This window comes from Protopterus annectens, chromosome 2.part1 (genome assembly GCF_019279795.1).
Source record: "Protopterus annectens isolate FY-2018-M chromosome 2.part1, PAN1.0, whole genome shotgun sequence".
Lineage (NCBI taxonomy): Eukaryota > Metazoa > Chordata > Ceratodontiformes > Protopteridae > Protopterus > Protopterus annectens.
Genome location: NC_056729.1, coordinates 1988549045 through 1988572212, shown reverse-complemented (window position 1 = coordinate 1988572212; position 23168 = coordinate 1988549045).

Here is a 23168-nt window from a genome sequence, read left to right as displayed (position 1 = left end):
CTGCGCGCCGTGGATCGCTATTTGCCCTCATTTGCATGGTGCTATACCGCACACAGTGTGTTTTGCATACCTACGCGGGGGGCGGAGACGGTCCGGCGCACGCCGGTAGTGCACGTGGGATTCATTCATACCTGAATCGCTAAGCAGCCATATTTGGCGTTATAACGCCGACGCTATGCTGGCGCCTGGCGCAAGGTTCATGAATCCCGGGGATCATTTCACACATCCAGTATGGTTATGTATCACTGATGCCTATAGTGCCTAGGCCACTGGTGACTATGCATTTCTTCATTACTCATAATACTTTGACAGCATTGCCTAGTCTACATGTCTGTGTGTAAATATTAAGTCATAACTTTTTAGTCCATTCTGCTTTACAAAGTGAACAGTATTATTAAAGTCCTGTTTGTTTAACACAAGAGCACTACATGCCTGACTGTCTAAACATATCTTCTACGCTGTAAAATTTGATGATATCTGTCAGTTATGTGGAGCATGAGGGCCTATAGTTTTTATGTGTTAAATGTTTCTGTATTCATCATTTATCTGCAGGAATATGGATATACACATGAAATAGCAGTTTGTTCAGAATGGAGCAGTGAAGACTGTTAGCTCAATCTGTAAAGTAACAAGCCTGCATGCATATAACTTGGCTAAGTGAAGGTGCACATCCACGTAGGGAAGAGCTCTCAATACATTCTGCTCATTGTGCCTGTCTAACAGTTCTTGAAATGCTGCTGTACATACCTGCTTATTGATATTAATGATGATTTTGAACATGCTTACAACTACATCATTTATTCATCGAATTTCTATGAATGTCTCCATAATCCATAATGGTCTGCCAAAAGCACCTCTTTTATTACATTTTTTTCTATAAAGCTTTGAACATACTGGCATATTTATGCAAAATGAATGTGGAATATGATAACATTTGCAACATAAAGTTCATGTATAACTGTGATATTGTTTATTAATTTAAATTCAACACCCTTCTCATACTGATATTTGAAGGGAATTAAATGGTCGGATATACAGCTGGACTGTTGAACACAGGCATTCCCTGATGTTAGGGATAATTTGGAGTTATAATTTGTACTTTGACAATAAATAACACCCAGAATTATTATATAAGGAGAGCAAAGGACAAGAGTCATCTTAGAAAAAATCACAGCACTCTAAATTTCTGATTTAATAGACTAAAACTACTGTCTGATCTATTACATAGTGTCAAGACAGGAAAAAAAAACAATCCTCTTAATACTATTTGCTGAACTAAACTATAAAAACATGAGGCTCTGACTCCATATAGAGGAGGTTCCAGAGTTTGGGGGGAATTCGTCCTATGCATTGTACTAGACCTTAAGATATTTTCATGGGATACTACATGATAGATATTAGGGAAAAATATCTCAAAAGTTGAACATTGTTGTCTGCCCATGGGGCAATAACAGAAGGTCAAAGGCATTTGTCTTATTTATCTTGCTTGTTTGTATGTTTATTTGTTCATTTGTTTGTTTGTTTGTTTACTGGTTGTGCTTATCTTCTTCACTTTGCCAAACTAAATGAAAATATGGAAAATGCAGTTCATCACCTCTAATTGGACACTTAAGAAAACACACAACACCAGACACATTTCAAAATGTTGCATTTGCACAGCAATAATAACTAAGCACTTTTACAAAACAATGTAATGCAGGGTGTTGCACCCACTGCACCACAATGCTGAACATTTTGAAAGGGAAGAAAGTCTGTTTTGTCTTTGTTTGTCTCTTAAAGTTTGGTATTAGTACTGCCCCTTTCTGATGTTGAGATGCCATGTAACCCATCTTTCATTCTTATTGTTAGCCATGTTAATATGGTTCCAAATTTATTCTTAGTAAAGACAGCAAGTGCACCTATTTTCAATGATACAGGGATACTTTTCAAACAGTACTTTGATAAACATTGAGTAGAGTTTTTTTACTACTTGAAGCTTTTCTCTTCAGACCTTCTCTGCTCAGTCAGACTCACCCAGACAACAAATGGAAATCAATCAGTCAGTCAATCAATGAACTAACAAATCAATCAGTCAGTTAATCAATCTTGACTCTACCAGCTCATTAATTGAATCCCAGCCTAAAAGCAACAAACTCTAAAAGAGGTAACATGGCACTCAGCTTTGAAGGATCTTATTTTAGAACAAAATCAGGACACATTACACCAATCAAATAAACAAATGTAGTAGTAATTGAGGAGTAGTTTGTCAGTTATCGCTTCACCAAACCTCTTAATAATGCTGGTTAAGACCCAGCCCTGTAGGGACAATTTCCCAGAGAACAGACAGGGGTTCATAGGTAGGTACTAGGCTATCTGCCCTAGGGCCTATACAAGCCTAACCATAATGATTCCCTGGCTATTGCTTCCCACAAATATTTACTTTCCTGGACCCCTATCTAGCAGGGCTACTGATGTGATCCCAGGGGTGAATTTCCTATCTCCCATCCAATCATCAAGGTTCCTCTTGAAAAGGGCCATTGAGGTGCTCTGCCTGACATGTATGGGCATCCTGTTCCAGAGTATGGGGAGTCTCTGGGTCAGGAGCCTATCCCACCAGCATGTTCTATTCATCGTGTTGACAAGGTTAAGATCCCTGGAGCGTGTGGCTGGGAGGGATTGGGATTTCTTTAAGTGTAGCATGTCCAGCAACTCTGGATTTGACATGGCCTTGTATGTTAGCCAGAGATCACCTCTGAGTAGGTGATATGCAACAGAGTACAGCTGGAGTTTCTTTAGATGATCAGCATAAGGCACCTGCTTTAGGCCTGTGATTCTTTTTGTGAGGTATTTCTGTGGCTTTCTAGTTGTCACAGATGTCTTGTGAGGTACTTACCAAACGTGGCATTGTATTCTATAATGGGTCTAATGAGGGATGAGTATAGAGGTACAATGACCTCTTTTTTTCTGGATGAAAAGCTCTTAGTGATGAGGTGTGCCATGCAGAAGGATTTTCTTACTGTTGTGGCTATGTGGTTATCAAAGGTGAGACCACTGTCTACCTGTGTCCCTAGGTCTCTTATCATACTTTCGATGTTTAGTGTACTGCCATCTATGTAATAGTTCACAGGTATGTGTTTTATCCCAAAGGGGGCAACTATACATTTTTTTGGCATTTAGCTTGAGCCCATGGCTCTGGCACCAGGCATCTGTTTCGGTAAGGCCCTTTTGTAGTATATCCTCATCATTTGGGGATTCAGTAATGGCTCCCAGCTTGGAGTCATCTGCGAACTTTGTAAGCCAGAGTCCTTTAGTGTTGTCCTGTACTTCAGAGAAGTAGATGCCAAACAATAGTGGTCCCAGGATAGAACCCTGTCGTACACCACTTGTCACTTGTCCGGAGCTGGATTTGGAGTCGGCTACTTTTACAATGTGTGTTCTGTCAGTAAGCCAGTTTGCAACCAATCAAGTGACGTAGGGATTAATGCCCAGCTTAGTAAGTTTATCTATGATTCTAGACTTGGGGGAAAGTGTCAAAAGCCTTGGCAAGGTCCAAGTAGGCTGTGTGAACCACCTTACCCTCGTCCATGGCTCTGGAGACTGCGAAGAAGTCAATCAGGTTCAGGAGGCAAGATCGGCCCTTCATGAACCCAAACTGAGTGGAGTCCAGTGTTTGAAGGTTGCCAATGTCTTTGTTTATAAGGTCCATGATAATATGTTCCACGGCCTTGCAGATCAGGCTCATCAGACTGATGGGACAGTAGTTCCTGAGCTCCAAAGTGGATCCCCCCTTGTGGAGTGGCCTGATTGTAGCTGTGCGCCACTCTGTGGGCACGAAGCCTGAGGTGAGGCTATGATTAAACATGACACATAGGTGAAGTGCCAGTTCAATTTGTAGTTCATGCAGTACACAGCCCGGGATGTTGTCTGGTCCCATGGATGCTGTACTCTTGGCTTTGTAGAGTGTGATTTTTACCTTAGTGGCCGTGATTACTGGAATTTGGAATTCTTTTGGTATTGCGATGGCCCCTTTAGGGGGTGAGAGGGGGTGAAGTTGGCACTGAATCTATCTGCCAGGATATTGGCAATATCCTTGGGATCAGTATACCTAGTGCCATTCTGCTGTAGCTCAGAGCAGATCCGAGTATTGCCATATAGATTCTTAACATAGCTATAGAATGCCTTGTGGTTGTCTTTGGAATCTTTGGTAACTTTGTTTTCGTAACTAGCATTGGAAGATTTTATGAGGGATCTCAGCTTTCTACTGAGGCTGGTGAGGGAGGTTTTTGAATCCTGGCTTCTTCCTCTTTTCTGCAACTGTTTCTTCCTTCTGTTGTATAGCTTGTTTATGGCAGGGGACCACCAGATTGGCTTCATTTTTTTAGACAACAGCATCTTGGTTCTATTTGGGATGGCTCGGGCCATGCATGAATGAATGTGCTCATACTGCACCTTAGTGTAGGATTCAGCAGTTGAACTTCCAGTACCCATCTGCATGGGTGTCATGACGTTTGTTACTTCTGACTTGAGAAATATGAAGTTAGCTTTGGAGAAGTTTTTTATGGAGATTTCCTTAAAGGGGGGTGGGATGTGGATGTCAAGGGTGATTAGCTTATGGCCTGATCTAACCAATGAGGGGGTGACCACTGGTGTGGAGCATCAGTCTCCCATGTTGGTAATGACCAGGTCTAGAATATTGGTACTCCTGGTGGGACTATGAATTAGTTGCTCTAGGGCATTGGAATTTATGAATTCCAAGAACTGTTGAGCAAAGGTGCTGGTAAGGAGTAGTTATCCCAGTTAATGGCCGGGTAGTTGAAATCACCCAGTGTTAGGGTGTTTGGTTGTATCTTAATATTTTCCAGTATGTTTAGAAAGGTGTAGTAAGAATCTTGGGGCATAGTGGGGGATCTGTACCAAGCTACAATTTGTACTGCATTCTTACCTAGTGTTAGTTGTACCTGGAGAATTTCAGATGCATTGCATTGGGCAACCAACCTGGAGGTGTGAATATCCTTGGTAAATATGGACACTCCTCCACCTTTAGTGTTTTGGTCCTGGTTTGGTGGCCGAAAAGTGTGGTATGAGTTGCAGCCTGGTATTGCAGGGGTGCTCTCTGCAGCTTTGAACCAGGTTTCAGTTACTGCACATATATCGATATTTTCCATTTTTAGGAGAACCTCGAGAAAGTCCATCTTGAGGTTTAGACTTCTAGCATTGAGTAGCATAACCTTCAGATTTTGCTTGCTTGTTCCTGTTACAGTGGTAGTTTTGTTCTTTTAACCTTGCCTAAAAAAGGCACTATAGGGGTGGCAAGAACCTTAGCCAATAACCTGAATCCCAGGGGTGACATGTGCAAACCATCTCTTGTAAAGCATCATGGTTTGTCCATCATGTCATCCCAGGCAAACAGATACTGGATCCCTTTTGAATGACACCAGAAGCTTAGCCAATTATTTAAGTCAATCATTTTGTCCTTATACTGTGGTATCATTCTGAGTGATGACAGGATGCTACTCAAGGCTAGGGTCATACCTGCCTGGGCTACATGATCCAAGAGCTCTTCCATGTCTCTTTTCATGTAGTCCAGGGAGCTACATCTCAAGTTATTCACTCCAGCATGGATGATGACAGAGTCATATATGTACCTGTTGTGGAGTGACTTGAGTGCATGCATTATGTGGCGGATCCTGGCACCCGACAGGCAACTAACTGTAATTTTCTCCTTGTTCAGCTTGGTGAGTGGGACATCAGTGTGCCTGACTATAGAGTCAGCTATGACTAAAGGGTTGGTGGGCTGCTGGATGATTTGTAAGGATTATTGATAAGGATATTGGAAGCAGATTGGTGGGAGGAAGGATTGTACAGTTTACTATCAATACTGGGAAAGGCTAAACATATTCTTTTCGCAATATCAGCGTAAACTGCCGAACCTGGAATCTTGACTGCTACACAATGTCGACCCAAATGATCGACACATTTGAGTCGACATTGTCACTGAAAAAAGCTGATGTAAATCAAACTCCTACACGGCATATCACGTTTTTGCAGGAGGGCAAGCCTCCCTGCACCCCCCACACCCTCTGCTAATAATGTATTCCAACTCCGAGATCGCACTACAGTGGGGATATGGATGAATTTCCAATCCCCACTGTACCACGATCTCCGTACAGTTTGTTAAACACATTTATGCGAATGCACTACTGCATTCGCATAACCATGTTTGATTACCCATATACTTGACATTGTGTAAACGACAATCTGATTTTCAGCAGCATGCATGCTGTCAGCTTATCGTTTGTACAATTGATAGTAAACCGGGTTGTACATTTAAGTGACACATAACACTAACACATATGAACCTATGAACCTATGAACATAAATATTGAATCATGGCTAGTCAAGCAAAGTAATTTAGAATTATGACAAAGGTGTGCCTCGGGAGGGAAGGATGGGATAGAATTGATGGACTTGTGAATAAGGAGGACAACCTATCTATATGAATTTGGATTTCATGACACTCCTGTAGTACTAGTTGTGGAAAGATGCCATGCGAATTGATCTACAATTCAACTATTTTTTGTACATGTGAACTCTAGACAGGTTTGGCAATGGAAAAATGTATTACATATACTGCATGCATTTGTTGTACTAATGAAGAAGCTAGAACACGTGTGGACTTTATCCAGAATTCATTTCAGTGCTTCTAGAGAGTGGCAGTGACTGATCAGATAAGGGAGGGGGCAAGTTTGTAAATATTTGAATGTAACAGATTGTTAAACAATATTACTGTAGAGGAGAGAGAGAGAAATAAAGTTGAACGTTGGCAACAATTATGAGTTACTTTTTTATTTAAACAGCTGTGTGAATTTTAGTGGTTTTTGATGGCAGCAGTAAAAGTTCACAATGTTTCAGGTATGTGGATACGATCAACTAATGTACTGATTTTAAATTGTGGGTTTTGTATTTGTGTAATCAGCATGTATTTCAAACAGACAATGGTATAGGCTATCATGCCACATGATATACATTTCTGAACTCCAATAATAGGCAAAAGGTGCCAATATCTTAAACTACTGATGCACTTTACACTCTGCACTGCTTGCACATGGTCTTGATGACATGGTCACCTGTAGGGCTTGGACCTTGGTTATTCCACAGACACTGTACATGTGTTAACTATTTCTTTATCTCATAATCTGATGGAAGTCAAGACTGTAGCCCAGCATTGGCCAGTCAATGTGTTTGTTAAAGTATCACCACATCTTAATCTTCCTTTAAGGAACCCCTTCCCTCTGCAGGTTCTGAATTTCACCACTGACAAGCTTATTCATGCAATATTTGATGCTGCTAGCTTGGAAGCATTTATGTTTCTTTCTTGGAGGATCATGTTCGCAATGGCCATTATGTTTGCATAGTGTTTCTTGGAGCTTCAAGCCTTAGTGCAGGAACCATATATGACCTTTCACAAGGACTGACCATCAATCAGGATGAACTGACATTGCTTCCCCAAGGTGATGTCAGACATTTACCTTAACCAGTTTGCTTGTTTCCTAGCATTCTTTGTGGCTGCAAAAATTTGAAGAGAGAGAGAGAGAGAGAGAAATAGATCCCTTCATACCCAAGACAGAAGCAAAACTTTAGGAAGATGGACTAGATGGTTATCACCTTTGCTATAGGGAGGGAAGGAATTGCAATAGCTAAGCAGAGAGTTTTCCACTTGATTGCTAAATGAATAATCCTTTGACATTGGGTGAGTTATCACCCAATGTCAAATGCTGTGCTCATTCACATAAAGAATAGTTGCCGCTAATACTTGTTTCAAGAATGTCTGTATGGCAGAAATTTGTGCTGTGGCCACTTGGTCTTTACTGTGCACATTCAGCAAGCAGGTCCTTGTACTTTGACTCCACCCACCCTGATGATTACTTTCTGAGATTCAACCTAACCGTGGACCTTCTCAAGGATAGTCCTTCACATTAGACATAATCAATATGCTGGCACCATGTCTGATGAGCTGTGAGAGGACCTTCCTTCATGCATCACATATACCTTTCCTCTGTCATGCTCTGGCTGAGTAGTCTTCCAGTAGTTACAACCACTGAGTTCTTTGTTAGGTAGGCAACTATGTAACCTTATGCCACATGTTTGATAAAGCATTATCTTATCTACATTAATTCTGGATTTACAGAAAAGTGCTCACTGGCAACAACTAAAAGGCTCAGAGAATTCTCAGTCTTATATAGCCAGCACATTACATCATAGCATGCAGTGGTATGAATGTGGGATTTTTTTTGAAAACTGTCAAATTCTGATGGGGGATGCATGTCAAGAACCCATGAAGGAGAAGCATCTTATAGATCAACTGTTATGGAAAGAAGGTATCTATTATACTTTTGTGCTCTGTAATGTTCTGAAACACAAAGCTGGCATACTACAGCTTATTTTTTAAAAGACATTTAGAGATGGATTATGAGGTAACTTGGAAGTGGAGTTATTGTAATGCCCAGTCATTGCTCTTCACCTAAGCCCAAAAGCTAGGGTTCTGCCAGTCCCTATTCAGTATAAGGTAACCTGACTAGCAGAGTCCTATGTTCAATTCCAAAAGGGGGACTGGGATTCTTACCCTGACCCAAGGTATGGGTTGTACATTGGCAAGGTTCTCCAGTGTATGAGAATGACTTATTGGAGAATCCCATTCAAGTAGATGGGATGTGCTGGAGAAGCAGCAGCTCCACCTATATATGAGACTAGGTACTGTCTACAGGCATTACCTGCTGGGAAAACAGACTACCCACAGTACCTTCTTCCACATACAGTTGGAGTTGTACTGCAGAAGTTGGGACTCAGAGTGGGCCTGGGTCCACACCCATGTGCGGTTGGGTGCATTGTGAGTCATCTCCTGAACTCCTCTGGGGATGGCTTACATTGCTTTATAGTTATGAATAGATGGATTTCTCCTGGTGAACTATTGGCCTCATATGCCCATCCCTCTTATGCAATGGTATGAATGCAGGTGTGATATTAGTACTGATCATCATGCCTGAGTTCTGTATTCAGCCCTACAGGTGGAGCTGTTGCTTTGGACAGCCTACTGGACTTGGAGCTCCACATGTAGACTTGGAACTCCACCTGTATGTCGGGCATGGTATTGCAGCATTCTTCATGCCTGCAGTATCAGGTCTGATATACAGATGTAGCATCTGTGCTTGAGAACTTCATCTGTTCTTGGCAGGATTGGTACTACATTCAGAACAGGTAATGAGATTCACTAACATAAAGCTATAGTGAATCTGATTACTTTGTCTGGGTGTAGATGGCCTTCATTCGTTCCATAGAGAGAACAGGATGGCAGACGCTGTTCACTTTTCACAATACCTGTTTTATGGAATCCTTCTTAAATGAGAGTCCAGAATTTCAGACAGCTTAGATCATCAAAATTTATTCATTTATTTATTTACTGGGCAAAATTGCCCATTCTCAGCGGAGGCCCGGGGAGAAAAGCTCCACATAATAGCAACATAATAGTCAGTATTTTAAACAATAGTGAAACAATAAGAGACATTATAGTAATAAATCACATAATAACATATTACGTTTCAAGTTGGTAATAAGGATAACAGGATCACTTAGTAACACACATTTTGACAGTTACACTTAGCATCAAGAAATCATTCAGTGGAGTAGTGTCTCAGAGATACAACAGCTTAATATACAATGAAGTAGTGTCTCAGATACACCAGTTTGGTACTGTAAATTATGCTTAATGTTATACTTACAATCACATGGGTTCAGTAAGCAATCAGAGATATAATGAAAGTGGAGAGTAGGGAGACAGAGGGTGAGGATGGGAGTAAGTAAGGTATTCAGAAAGCATAGAGATGTAGTGAAAGTGGAGAATAGGGAGAGGGAGGATGAGGAGGGGAGAAATGGGTTCAGCCTGGTGAGGAGCAGGAGCATAACCAACTGTTATTTAGGTGGGACTTTAGCAGTTTTTTGATGTGTGTGTGTTAGGTTTGCTGTGTTTAGTATGTTCTGGGAGTGGATTTCCTTGATTTAGTTACATAGTTAGAATATAGTGAGTATCCAATGCTGTTGTTAGATTTTGTAACTTCGAGTAGTAATTTTTTGAGGATCGTAGAGATCTGCTATTGAGGTGGGTTTGTACTAGGTCCTGTAGGGATGGACATTTGTTGGGTAGGTAAACAATGGAATGGGCTATGGTAAGTTGGTTTAGGGTTAATAGGTTGGGCAGCTATAGCCGTTTGAGTTGTTTCAGAGCAAGACAATGATGGGTTCTGTGGGGCAGATTAGCAGCAAATCTGGCTATCTGGGTGGGAGGTTGGCATAATGATTAAGGTATTTACCATACAGACACAAGGTGCAGCGTTTGAGTCTTGTATGAGGCAAATGGCTAGGCTTAAAATGTCCCACAAGGGCAGTTAGCCTAGTACTAACCTGTATCTTGGTGTGAGGTTGGTGTAATGGTTTGGGTGCTTACCTTAGAAACACAAAGTGCAGTGTTTGATTCTCACATGGGGTAATTGGCTAGGCTTAAAATGGCCCCTGAGGACAGTTAGCCTAGTACTAATCTGTGAATCTTATGGGAGCATGATTCAAGTATGCTTAAGTCTAATTTTCTGGGGTTAGTAAATAGAGGGAGGGCATAGAGTAAAGCGGATAGTAGGTGGGCCCTGGCAATAGCTTGTTTGGAAGAGTTTAAGAAAGGTTTTATTATGTAAAGGGAACCTAATTTAATGTGGGCCTTTTCAATGGCATGCGATGTATGTTTGCCAAATTTTAACTTATCGTCTAGAATGATACCTAGTAGCTTAGGTTCTGAGGTCAGTTTAATTATAGTGTAATTGGATGGAGTGACTGTAAAGTATATATATATGTGTATATATATATATATATATATATATATATATATATATATATATATATATATATATATATATATTCCCCTTCATAAGATCAAATGAATGGAAGCTCGAAACCCATAAGCTCGAGCCCAGAATCTCGAACTTCCATTCACTCGAAATTGTGAATGGGAAGTTTAGAGCCTAAAAAAAAAAAAAAAAAAAAAGAGTTCACTTACCTTTTTGCAAGGGGCAAGGTCCCCCCTGCATCCTTGGAGCTAAATCTAAATGCTCTGTAACTGCAGTACAGCGGAGGACAGGGAAATCTTCCAGTTTGCACTTACGCATATAGCGCAAACCAGAAGATTTCCCTTTCCTCCACTGTAGTGCAATCTCGGAGTAGGAATATATAAGTAGGGGGGGGGGGGGGGGGGGGTGCGGGGGGGCAAAGCCCCTCTGCAAAAACATTAGAAAGGTGTCTTTTATTTTTTTTTTTAGTTCCCCTTCCCATTTTCGAGTTTCTGTAAATTTGAGATTCTGGCCTCAGGCTTATGAATTTCGAGTTTACAGAAATTTGGTCATGTGAAGGGGAACTATATATATATATATATATATATATATATATATATATATATATATATATATATATATATATATATATATATATATATATACACATATGTATGTATGTATGTATACAAATGTCTGAATGTGTGTCTGATAGTGTGTGTGGGGGGGTATACCAGTGCCAAAGCAAATCAGGGGCTGCCAGAGGAAATTACTGCTGCAAAGTGCTTTTTGCATGGGAAGTAAAAAAAAAAGAGTGAATGAGAGACTTGAAAGTTAGCCAATAATGAGTTCTTTCTTGTTACAGTTACAGCTGTTTCTAGATCAGTTTTTTCTGTGATTGCATAAATTTATCTACCTGCATCAGGTATTTTATGCAGCTGTGGACGTTTCTTTCAGAATCCCAGCCCTTGACTTTTTAATTGCATACATGCAGACAACAGTACAGAAATACATACCGGATTTGTCGAGGCCCGGGTTAACAATGACCGCCACCAGTATTGTTGGCCAACAGGGTGCTGGCGAAGGAGGAGAAGAGGGGGAAGGCATGCCCAAAGGCAGGTAAAGGCTAGGACTGTGATAGTGAGGGTCGGAACTTTGAATGTTGGCAGTATGACTGGTATAGGGAGAGAGCTAGCTGATATGATGGACCGAAGGAAGGTTGGTATATTGTGTGTGCAAGAGACCAGATGGAAGGGGAGCAAGACTAGGTGTATTGGAGGTGGTTTCAAATTGTTTTATCATAGAGTGGATGGTAGGAGAAATGGCGTAGGCATTATCCTGAAGGAACAGTATGCTAAGAGTGTTTTGGAGGTGAAAAGAGTGTCAGATAGAGTGATGTTTATGAAGCTGGAAATTGATGATGTAATGATGAATGTTGTTAGTGCATATGCTCCACAAGTTGGGTGTGCGATGGATGAGAAAGAAAAATTTTGGAGTGAGTTGGATGAAGTGGTGATGACTGTACCTAAGGGTGAGAGACTGGTGATTGGAGCAGATTTCAATGGGCATGTTGGTGAAGGGAACAGAGGGGGTGAGGAAGTGATAGGTAGGTATGGTGTTAAGCAAAGGAATGCAGAAGGTCAGATGGTAGTGGATTTTGCGAAAAGGATGGACATGGCTATGATGAATGCATATTTTAACAAGCGGGAGGAGCATAGGGTGACATACAAGAGTGGAGGAAGATGCACACAGGTGGATTATATCTTATGTAGATGGGCCAGTCTGAAGGAGATTGGAGACTGTAAAGTGGTGGCAGGGGAAAGTGCAGTTAGGCAGCATAGGATGGTGGTATGTAGGATGACATTGGTGATCAAGAAGGGGAGGATGAGTATGAGGGCAGCACCAAGGATCAAATGGTGGAAATTGAAAAAGGGTAATTGTGAGGTGATGTTCAGGGAAGAGTTAAGACAGGCACTGGGTGGCAGTGAAGAGATACCAAATATCCTGGTAACTACAGCAGAGCTAGTAAGAGAGATGGCTAGAAAGGTGCTTGGTGTGACATCTGGAAAGAGGAAGGAGGACAAGGAGACCTGGTGGTGGAATGAAGAAGTACAGGAGAGTATACAGAGAAAGAGGTTGGCGAAGAAGAAGTGGGATTGTCAAAGAGATGAAGAAAGTAGACAAGAGTATAAGGAGATGAGGTGCATGGCAAAGAGAGAGGTGGCGAAGACTAAGGATAAGGCGTATGAAGAGTTGTATAAAAGGTTGGACACTAAGGAGGGAGAAAAGGACCTGTACCGATTGGCTAGACAGAGGGACCGAGCTAGTAAAGATGTGCAGCAGGTAAAGGTGATAAAGGATAATGAGGGAAACGTACTCCCAAGCTAGGAGAGTGTGTAAAGCAGATGGAAAGAGTATTTTGAGGGGTTGATGAATGAAGAGAATGAGAGGGAGAGAAGGTTGGATAATGTGCAGATAGTGAATCATGAAGTGCAGTGGATTAACAAGGAGGAAGTAAGGATAGCTATGAAGAGGATGAAGAATGGAAAGGCTGTTGGTCCAGATGACATACCTGTGGAAGCATGGAGGTGTTTAGGTGAAACGGCAGTGGAGTTTTTAACTAGATTGTTTAATGAAATCTTGGAAAGTGAGAGGATGCCTGAGGAAATTGAAAAAGTGTTTTAGTACTGATTTTTACGAATAAGGGTGATGTGCAGAGCTGTAGTAACTACAGAGGGATTAAACTGATCAGTCACAGCATGAAGTTATGGGAAAGAGTAGTGGAAGCTAGGTTAAGAAGGGAGGTGATGATTAGTGATCAACAGTATGGTCTCATGCCAGGAAAGAGCACTACAGGTGCAATGTTTGCTCTGAGAGTGTTGATGGAGAAGTACAGAGAAGGTCAGAAGGAGTTGCATTGTGTCTTTGTGGATTTAGAGAAAGCATATGACAGGGTTCCTAGAGAGGAGTTGTGGTATTGTATGAGGAAGTCGGGAGTGTCAGAGAAGTATGTAAGAGTGGTACAGGATATGTACGAGGGTAGTGTGACAGCGGTGAGGTCTGCGGTGGGAGTGATGGATGTATTTAAGGTGGAGGTGGGATTACATCAAGGATCAGCTCTGAGCCCTTTGTTATTTGCAATGGTGATGGACAGGTTGACAATGGTGATGGACAGGTTGACAGACAAGATCAGACAGGTTGACAGGCAAGATCAGACTGATGTCCCTCTCACCAGGTTGAATAAGGAGAAAGTTACAGTCAGCTGCCTGTCGGGTGCCAGGATCCGCCACATAATGCATGCACTCAAGTCACTCCACAACAAGTACAAATATGACTCAGTCATTGTCCATGTTGGAGTGAATGACTTGAGACGAACCTCCCTGGACTACATGAAAAGAGACATGGAAGCGCTCTCGGATCATGTGGCCCAGGCAGGTATGACCCTAGCCCTGGGTAGCATCCTGCCTTCGCCCAGAATGATACCACAATATAAGGATAAAATGATTGACTTCAACAATTGGCTAAGCTTATGGTGTCATTCAAAGGGGATCCAGTATCTGTCTGCCTGGGATGACATGATTGACAGACCACGATGCTTTGCCAGAGATGGTCTGCACCTGTCGCCCCTGGGATTCAGGTTACTGGCTAAGGTTCTTGCCACCCCTATAGTGCCTTTTTTAGGCAAACTTCAAAGGACAAAACCACCACCATAACAGGTACAAGCATGCAAAATCTGAAGGTAATGCTGCTCAATGCTAGAAGTCTAAACCTCAAAATGCACTCTCTCGAGGCACTCCTAAAAATGGAGAACATCGATATCTGTGCAGTAATTGAGACCTGGTTCAAGGCTCCAGAGAGCACCCCTGCAATACCAGGCTACAACTCTTACCACACTTTTCGGCCACCAAACCAGGACCGAAACGCTAAAGGTGGAGGAGTGTCAATATTCACCAAGGATATTCACACCACCAGGCTAGTTGGCCAACACAATGTGTCTGAAATTCTCCAAGTGCAACTAACACTAGGTAAGACTGCAATCCAAATTGTAGCTTGCTACAGATCCCCACCATACCCCAAGATTCTCACTACACCTTTCTAAACATACTGGAAAATATTAAGATAGAACCAAACACCCTAATACTGGGTGATTTTAACTACCCTGCCATTAACTGGGAAAACTACTCATGTCCCAACACCTTTATGCTAACGGTTCTTGGAATTCATAAATTCCAACGCCCTGGATCAACTAATCCATAGTCCCACCAGGGGCTCCAATATCCTAGACCTGGTCATTACCAACATGGGAAATCAATGCTCCATACCTATGGTCACCCCCTCGTTAGTCAGGTCTGACCATAAGCTAATCACCCTTAACATCCACATCCCACCCCACCCCCCAGTAAAGAAACCACCATAAAAAACTTCTCTAAAGCCAACTTCATGCTTCTCAAGTCGGAAGTGACAAACTTCATGACACCCATGCAGACGGGAACTGAAAGTTCAACTGTTGAATCCTACACTACGGCACTGTACGAGCACATCCACTCATGCATGAATCGTGCCATCCCAAATAGAGCCAAAATGCTCTCATCCAAAAAAAGGAAGCCAATCTGGTGGTCCCCTGCCATAAACAAACTTTACAACAAAAGGAAGAAACTTTTGCAGAAAAGAGGAAAATCCCAGGATGCAAAAAACTCCCTTACTAGCCTCAGTAAGAAACTGAGATGCCTCATAAAATCCTCCAAAGCTAGTTACGAAAATAAAATTGCCAAAGATTCCAAAGACAACCACAAAGCATTCTATAATTATGTCAAGAATCTAAATGGCAATGCTCAGATCTGCTCTGAGCTAAAACAGAATGGCATTAAATATACTGATCCGAAGGATATTGCCAATATCCTGGCAGATCGATTCAGTGCCAACTTCACCCCACTCTCACCCCCTAAATGACCCATCTCAATACCGGAAGATTGCCAAATTCCAGTAATAACGGCCATACAGGTACAAAACGCACTTTCTAAAGCCAAGAATACAGCATCCATGGGACCAGATGACATCCCGGGCTGTGTACTACATGAACTACAATATGAACTGGCACCTCACCTAAGTGTCATGTTTAATCATAGCCTCACCTCAGGTTTCGTGCCCACTGAGTGGCAGAGCTATAGTTATCCCAATCCACAAGGGGGGATCCACCTTGGATCCCGGAAACTACCGTCCCATCAGTCTGACAAGCCTTATCTGCAAGGCCATGGAGCGTATTATCATGGAACTTATAAACAAAGACATTGGCAACCTTCAAACACTGGACCCCACCCAGTTTGGGTTTGTGAAGGGCCGATCTTGTCTCCTGAACCTGATTGACTTCTTTGAATCAGTCTCCAGAGCCATGGACAAGGGTAAGGTGGTCCACACAGCCTATCTAGACCTTGCCAAGGCCTTTGGCACCATCCCCCACTCTGGAATCATAGATAAACTTACTAAGTTGGGCATTAATCCCTATGTCACCCAATGGGTTGCTAAATGGCTTACTGATAGAACCCACACTGTAAAAGTAGCCGACTCCAAATCCAGCTCCAGACAAGTGACAAGTGGAGTACCTCAGGGTTCAGTCCTGGGGCCGCTCTTGTTTGGCATCTACTTCTCTGAAGTACAGGTCAACACTAAGGGACTCTGGCTAACAAAGTTTGCAGATGACTGCAAACTGGGAGCCATTATTGAATCCCCAAATGATGTGGATACTCTACAAAAGGGCCTTACAGAAACAGATGCTTTGGTGCCAGAGCCATGGGCTCAAGCTCAATGCCAAGAAATGTATTGTTATCCCCTTTGGGAAAAACATGTATCCATGAATTACCATATAGGTGGCAGTACACTAAACACAGAAAGTGTGATAAGAGACTTAGGGACACAGGTGGACAGTGGTCTCACCTTCGATAACCACATCGCCACAACAGTCAGGAAATCCTTCTATGTGGCACACCTCATCACGAAGGGCTTTTCATCCAGAAAAAAGGAGGTCATTGTCCCACTGTACTCATCCCTCATTAGACCCATTATAGAATACAATGCCCCATTTGGTATGTACCTCTCAAGACATCTGCAACAACTGGAAAGGCCTCAGAAATACCTCACTAAAAGAATCACAGGCCTAAAGCAGATGCCCTATGCTGACCGCCTTAAACAACTCCAGCTATACTCTGTCGCATATCGTCTACTCAGAGGCGATCTCTGCTTAACATACAAGGCCATGTCAAACCCAGAGCTGTTGGACATGCTACACTTAAAGAAATCCCAATCCCTCAGAGCTACACGCCCAGGGATCTAAACCTTGTCATCACAATAAACAAAACATGTTGGAGGGATAGGTTCCTGACCCAGAGACTCCCCAGACTCTGGAATAGATTGCCCATACATGTCAAGCAGAGTGCCTCTTTGGACCTCTTCAAGAGGAACCTTGACGATTGGATGGGAGAAAGGAAATTCACCCCAGGGATCACGTCAGTCGCCCTGCTAGACAGGGGTCCAGGAAAGTAAATAATGTGGGAAGAAATATTCAGGGAATTGTTATGGCTAGGCTTGTATAGGCCCTAGGGCTGATAGCCTAGTACTAACCTATGAACCTATTAACCTATGACAGGAGTCCCCGTGGACTATGATGTTTGCAGATGACATTGTGATCTGTAGTGAGAGTAGGGAACAGGTGGAGGAGACCCTGGAGAGGTGGAGATATGCTCTAGAGAGAAGAGGAATGAAGGTCAGCAGGACTAAGACAGAATATATGTGTGTGAATGAGAGGGAGGATAGAGGAATGGTGAGGATGCAGGGAGTAGAGGTGGCAAAGGTGGATGAGTTTAAGTACTTAGGATCAACAGTACAGAGTAATGGTGAATGTGGAAGAGAGGTGAAGAAGAGAGTACAGGCAGGATGGAGTGGGTGGAGAAGAGTGTCAGGAGTGCTTTGTGACAGACGAGTACCAGTAAGAGTGAAAGGGAAGGTTTACAAGAGGGTAGTGAGACCAGCTATGTTATATGGGTTGGAGACAGTGGCACTGACAAAAAGGCAGGAGTCAGAGCTTGAAGTGGCAAAGCTGAAGATGCTAAGATTTGCACTGGGTGTGACAAGGATGGACAAGATTAGGAATAAGTATATTAGAGGGTCAGCCCAGGTTGGAAGGTTTGGAAACAAAGCCAGAGAGGCAAGATTACTTTGGTTTGGACATGTGCTGAGGAGGGATGCAGAGTATATTGGGAGAAAGATGCTAAGGATGAAGCTGCCAGTTAACAGGAAAAGAGGGAGGCCTAAGATAAGGTTTATGGATGTGGTGAGAGAGGACATGCAGGTGGTTGGTGTGACAGAGCAAGATGCAGAGGACAGGAAGAAATGGAAACAGTTGATCTGCTGTGGCGAACCCTAACTGGAGCAGCCGAAAAAAGAAGAAAAAGTATACACTCATGTAAGCACTTTGTGATTCATCTATACTCATACAAATCAACATTTTTATAAATGTTATACTCTTTATACAACATATTCATTTGGGACTCCTAATAGGCAGTCAGAATGAAGAAAGCTTATTGTCATAGTGAAGACTTGTGCAATCATCCTAAGTTATGCATATGACAAACATGATGACCACCTAGCTGACACCGCACTCACAATGCATCTGTTAATCCTCCTTGCGCCTGGGTCCATAGCATTTACCAAGAAAAATTTGGAATGGATCCCCTTATGTGGCTGTTATCTTATGCAATTTTAAGATTCACTTCAGAGGTGCATAACCAGATGAAGCTTTTTAATATAAAAGTTTGCAGCTAGCATTAAACGGTTGTTACTTCACTTTCTCATTTAATAAAACTGTTATTTTACTACTGCTGGATATTTCTACAAATTCCTCATTCAAATGCTTTTTGATAACATGATTTTGAAAAGCCATTGATTGAGCATTACTTTACAATTATGCACATTTTCTTCTTTTGCCTTTGCATAGTTTCATAATACACAAACTTATGGAGTGTAACAGGTTTGCAATTTTTTATTAAGAAGGTTTGAATACTGACTTCCCTCAAATAGTAATACCTTTCCCAACAGTACAAGTTTGATCTAAGCGATGCAAGCCTCAAATGAAATTTGAGTGACCTTAAATAGATAATGTGGCAATGAAGAGAAGAATAGACTAAATGCAACTTAACGTAAGAGAGGAGAATATAACAGAGTGAAAAAAGACAAGGAAGCTGGAGGGAGGAATGGTTATAATGGTTTACCATGAAAATTTTGACTGATTGCTGAAAAGCAGTTTTCAAAGTTATCATAATGGCGATTCAAAAAATGTTGATCTCATAACAGTGAATGCACAGTCACATTCGCTGTTGTGGGTTCAACATTTTGATTGGAGATTGCACTACAGTGGGGATCAGGATATTAACCCTTTTCTACACTGTAGTGTGATCTCGAAGTTGTAATATATAATTAGCAGGGGGTGTGGGGGATGTAGGGGGGCTTACTCCCCTGCAAAACGTATGTTGAACATCACCAGATGTCCAGGTAATTTGTGAAAATGTCAACAATGTCGAATCTGAATTGTTGACATTTTGCATGTGTCTTAATTTTAAAAGCTTCTTGTTGTCATTTTACGACTTTTTTTTCAGGTAAGTAATTAGTCGAAACATTGTCAACATTTTGATGGTGAGCTGGTTAGAACAGAATGTAGACTGTAAAAGCCAGGGTGAGGAAAGAAGTGGGCATGGATGGTGTTGGTGGTATGGTGGTCTATACAACTTCAGCGATAAAGGTAAAGTAAATATGCTTCTGACTAATAAAGGGGGAAGTAGCTGATGAGAAAGTGTGTATAGCACTGAATGATGTCCATGCAGCTTGCTTAACTGGAGATGTTAGGTCTATAAATTCAAGGAGCAAGGTTCTTCTGATGGCTTTGCTAAGAATGTGGGTTGTACAAATGATTGGAAACTTTACTAGAGGAATTGCTATTCTAGCTATTCTCAGCTGCAGAGAAATATGGCTGTTGCAGATTCCCTGTGGGCAAAGATGAGAATGCAGTACCCTGCCCATAACTGAAATAACCAAATGCACAGGGGGAAAATAATGTCCATGACCCCCAAGGCAACATGAGACAGCAGACAGTATGGCAGGCATCAGCATTATTCTAGACAGTGGAGATATCAAGGCAGTAAAAATTCAGTGCACAGTGGGTATATGGACCACTACCCCCTTCACAGTGTCTTGGGAACATTACCTAAAATGCATACTGGAGCATAAATGTGACTGCAGTGGCATGCAAGATTTCTTCCATGCTGCAGCACACGCCTACATGTTGTAGTTACATAAGCATGTACTGTACATTGAGCACAACATTTATTACTTCTGCCACCATGCACTTGGATATTAAAGCTGTGGGCTTGGCAGTGTGTGCTTCTCTTTGTCCATAGGGAATTCATGACAGCAATATTTCTCTGTAGCTGAATGTCACTTCAGCCATTTGTCCCCAACCAAATGTACCACAGGGAAATGTCTTGCTGCCTCGGTACCTAAACCCATTTATACAGATTCTAAAGGCCACTGGCTAGTTAGACTCCAGCCAGCACTTTTTTTTTTTTTTTTTTTTGAGAAGGTTTTCAGTCCAGTCTCATCCAAAATAATGACTGGGTAATACAAAAGTGAACAAAGCCATCCTCTGAATGTGGATGAAATTATTTTCCTTGTGTTTCTGCATGAGCAAATCTATCACTTTCTGAGAAGGCAAGAGCTAATACACCAAAGTCTAAGTTAAATTAACTTTTCCTCACACTTTTTGCACTCTGAACCATTAGTTAGACTGTATGCAAGACATTTACTCTGGCTGTTTTAAAAACATACCCCGGGATTCATGAAGCTTGGCGCAAGAGCAGCGTTAGCCTTGTGCTGACTGTGCAGTGTAGAGATGGCACAGCAGCACCACATGCATATTAATGAAGGTGCACTGCCGCAATGTCCATGTGCATAGGAAACATGCGCGAGTACAGGTCGGCATGTCTAAGCGCTGCACGGAGGCATGAACATGTCGGCTGCGGACGCGCAACCTAAAATGCTGATTAGTACAGCCTGCTTCTAATAACAATCACTCCTGTCAATGTCTGTGGATACTGAAATGTATGCAAAGCATACAAGACAGTTTTGCAAACACCAAAATAAAAAGTAAACACAAAGGCACGTAGCTGCATATTGAGTCCCCGTCCCACGAAAAAATGGCATTTAAAACCCCGTGCCCATATTCCATTATAGTGTTGATTGTTACACCAAGTGGAAGCAAAATGCAGCGTGTTAGCACGCCGCTGCACTTTGCTAAGCCTAGCCCAATGGTTAGGGTTACCACCTGTCCCACTTTGTGAGGGACAGTCCCTCTCTGGGCAGTAGTGTCTTTACCAAAACTATTAAAAATGTTAAATATCCTGCGATTGTAGGGCATAATTATGTCCCATATTTTATGTAATAGTTCTATAAAATAGTTCATTCTGTATCTAAACTACCTAAATGTTGCAAGAAACAGAATAAGCAATTAAACCGCTAAAAGAATAAGCTGTCACGTAGGCATAAAAGTAAAGTACTCTCCTTTGTACAGACCATGAGCATGTGTCGGCCTGTAAAATCTGATGTGTGCCCCAAAGATGTCCCACTTTGGCCATCTGAAAAGGTGGCAACCATACCAATGGTCAGAGCATTCGCTCAATATCTGCCCATTCGCGGTCCAGGTCATCCCTGTCTGGACGGCCCAAAGATGAATGGGTATTACCTGGATCTACCTACCATGTCATGAAAGATAGGTATTTGCGTGTACCTATGTGTGTGAAGTACGGCATGTGGAAGATCAAATATGCCAGGGTTGTCCTCACAACCATATTGGTACCAGAGATATGTACAGCATGCAATGTGTTCTGTTGTCTGTGCCATGGGCCATCAACCAGAGAAGGGATGGATGATGTGGGTGGAATATGGGGGTGGGGGGTGATGGGTAATGTAATAATTCGCCAAGGGGAGACTGGGTTGGATGCACAATAGGTGAACTGGAGGTGTACGAGGGAGCAGTGGGTGAATCAGAAAGGAAACCAAAGAACAAACATTCACATCCACAATACAACCTGACAGGCCATACTGCAGAATACAATCCCACAAACATATGAACATTAAAATGTGCAATAGACATGTACAGAAATGTTACCGGCTTACACCCATATAATTGTCTGGCCTGAACCGAGCCATCCAACCCCAACACACCTGGATACATAAATGAATACCCATCATCCCCTCCACAGCACACCACCCCCCCTTGCTGAACGTCCACCAAAACCACCCATACACGGGCTGCTAGCTTGGCGCAGCCATATCTGCACATAGTGACTCCTACCCACATCTAGTAGGCAGTTCCACCCTAGGCAGTCTCAGGCATGCAAACTAGGTATCCCATGCATGCATAACCCTACCACATTTTCGAATAGCCAGCTGAATGGAGTCCATCATTTTCAATTTTTGGAAATCCCTCATGGGATAAGTGTCTGTTCTTAAGATTAGACTTTGTGGCATAACACGATGTCCCCCCCATTGACATCCGGGCACTAGGGCTACCACCTGTCCCACTTTGCGAGTGACCGTCCCTCCTTGGCCAGTTGTGTCCTGCATAAAAATTTGAAAAATGGCAAATGTCCTGAGATATTAGGACAAACATATTTCCTATATTTAATGTAATAGTTGCATAAAACAGTTATTCTGTTTCTGAAACACCTAAATGTTATAAGAAACAGAATAAGCAACTAAAGTGCAACAAGAATAAGCAATTATGTAGGCAAAACAGTGAAGTTTTGTCCTATATACTGGCTGTGGGTATGTTTTACCTTGCAAAATCTGACGTTTGTACAAAACATGTCCCACTGTGGGCATTTGAAAAGGTGGCAACCCTACCGGGCACAACTCAGATTAGCAGTACCTAACCACAACCCTGCTCAGCCTCTACCCGATCCTGCAGAACCTACAACCTGAGATTAAACACATGTCCGTGATGCACATCTCCCCACGTGCATTATCAGGAATAAATACATTTCACAGGTTCCCATGAAGCTTCCCCATCTGGCGGTCAGAAATAGGATGATTATGGCACCTCAAAGCATAGGCGGGTATGCACGAGAGTAATTGGTGGTCATTCAACAGTAAGAAAAATGTAAAAATCATGTAGGTGTATATGCATGTGAATGTACAAACAGACAGACATAGATAGATAGATAGATAGATAGATAGATAGATAGATAGATAGATAGATAGATAGATAGATATATCCAT